The sequence below is a fragment of the Durio zibethinus genome, unplaced genomic scaffold (genome assembly GCF_047325235.1).
Source record: "Durio zibethinus cultivar Kanyao isolate XHJ-2024 unplaced genomic scaffold, ASM4732523v1 HiC_scaffold_390, whole genome shotgun sequence".
Taxonomy (NCBI): Eukaryota; Viridiplantae; Streptophyta; class Magnoliopsida; order Malvales; family Malvaceae; genus Durio; species Durio zibethinus.
In genome coordinates this window covers 397501-400000 of record NW_028323013.1, presented here as the reverse complement: position 1 = coordinate 400000, position 2500 = coordinate 397501, and positions in this window count along the sequence as shown.

Sequence of the window (2500 nt, the reverse complement as noted above, 5' to 3'; positions counted from 1 at the left end):
CCAGGGCCGAGCGTGTGCCGATGGTGGTCGAGGCAACCGGCCGCACCAAGGGCCGGCGTGTGCCGATGGTGTTCGAGGCAACCGCCCGCACCAGGGCCCAGCGTGTGCCGATGGTGGTCGAGCCAGGAGCCCGCACCAAGGGCCGGCTTGTGCCGATGGTGTTCGGGGCAACCGCCCGCACCAGGGCCCTGCGTGTGCCGATGGTGCTGGGGGCAACCGCCCGCACCAGGGCCCAGCGTGTGCCGATGGTGCTGGGGGCAACCGCCCAGACCAGGGCCCAACGTGTGCCGATGGTGGCGGAGGGAACCGCCCGCACCAGGGCCCAGCGTGTGCCGATGGTGCTGGGGGCAAGCGCCCGCCCCAGGGCCCAGCGTGTGCCGATGGTGGTCGAGGCAAGCGCCCTCACCACCCCGAGCGTGTGCCGATGGTGGTCGAGGCAACCGCCCGCACCAGGGCCCAGCGTGTGCCGATGGTGGTCGAGGCAAGCGCCCGCACCAGGGCCCAGCGTGTGCCGATGGTGGTCGAGGCAAGCGCCCTCACCAAGGCCGAGCGTGTGCCGATGGTGGTCGAGGCAACCGGCCGCACCAAGGGCCGGCGTGTGCCGATGGTGTTCGAGGCAACCGCCCGCACCAGGGCCCAGCGTGTGCCGATGGTGGTCGAGCCAGGAGCCCGCACCAAGGGCCGGCTTGTGCCGATGGTGTTCGGGGCAACCGCCCGCACCAGGGCCCTGCGTGTGCCGATGGTGCTGGGGGCAAGCGCCCGCACCAGGGCCCAGCGTGTGCCGATGGTGCTGGGGGCAACCGCCCAGACCAGAGCCCAACGTGTGCCGATGGTGGTCGAGGGAACCGCCCGCACCAGGGCCCAGCGTGTGCCGATGGTGCTGGGGGCGTGTGCCGATGGTTATCGGGGCAACCCGCCGCACCAGGGCCCAGGGTCTGCCGATGGTGCTCGAGGCAACCGCCCGCACCAAGGCTCAGCATGTGCCGATTGTGATCGAGGCAACAACCCACACCAGGGCCCAGCTTGTGCCGATGGCGGTCGAGGCAAGTGCCCGTACCGAAGGGCAGCCTATGCCGATGATGGTCGATGCATGTGCCATCACCATGCGTCATCATGTGCCATTGATGGTCGAGGCCTTGGCCGAAGTTCGATTTTGAGCCACGGTGCCCATGCTTGGCTCCAGCATGTGCTGGTGCCGCGTTTTTTTCACTCGGGACAGCATCGCCGGAGCATCGCCGGAGCATCGCCGGAGTACCGCCGGAGAACCTGACCGGCGGCATTGGGGTTCCGGCGATTGGGAGGGGGGCCGGGGGGGTGTGCGCACATGATGTGCGATGGGTGCTGGTACTTGGCCTTGTGTTGGCCCCCTATCCCTCATCAAACCTCTGAGAATTCACACCCCCTTAAAGAGCATTTGAGATTTTACAGGTTTGCTACCAGTAGCCGTTAAAGTGTCTGAAATGGGGACACTTTTTTCAAACGGTCACAAAATCTTCTCTACTTCGAGTTTTTAGCTGAATTTTTTTGTGCATGCCAACAAAAATAGAAGGATCATGCCTACAAAATTTGGGGCCAAAAATCCTTATAAAAATATTTTAAAAAATCCCGAACCGCAAAAAGTTTCGAAAATCGTGAAAAATAGAAAACGAGTCATCTTCCAACGAAACTTCACGTGAAGGCTTAGGGGACCATTGTATGAATTTACAAGCCATAAAAATGGCATTGGCACGGCAGAAATTTGAAGATGTGCCTAAACCCACCAGGGCCCAGCGTGTGCCGATGGTGCTCGAGGCAACCGCCCGCACCAGGGCCCAGCGTGTGCCGATGGTGCTCGAGGCAAGCGCCCGCACCAGGGCCCAGCGTGTGCCGATGGTGGTCGAGGCAACCGCCCGCACCAGGGCCGATAGTGTGCCGATGGTGCTCGAGGCAACCTGCCGCACCAGGGCCCAGCGTGTGCCGATGGTGGTCGAGGCAAGCGCCCGCACCAGCGCCCAGCGTGTGCCGATGGTGCTCGAGGCAACCGACCGCACCAGGGCCCAGCGTGTGCCGATGGTGCTCGAGGCAACTTGCCGCACCAGGGCCCAGCGTGTGCCGATGGCGCTCGAGGCAAGCTCCCGCACCAGGGCCCAGCGTGTGCCGATGGTGCTCGAGGCAACCTGCCGCACCAGGGCCCAGCGTGTGCCGACGGTGCTCGAGGCAACCTGCCGCACCAGGGCCCAGCGTGTGCCGATGGTGCTCGAGGCAAGCGCCCGCACCAGGGCCCAGGGTGTGCCGATGGTGGTCGAGGCAACCGCCCGCACCAGGGCCCAGCGTGTGCCGATGGTGGTCGAGGCAACCTGCCGCACCAGGGCCCAGCGTGTGCCGATGGTGCTCGAGGCAACCTGCCGCACCAGGGCCCAGCGTGTGCCGATGGTGCTCGAGGCAAGCGCCCGCACCAGGGCCCAGCGTGTGCCGATGGTGGTCGAGGCAACCGCCCGCACCAGGGCCGATAGTGTGCTGA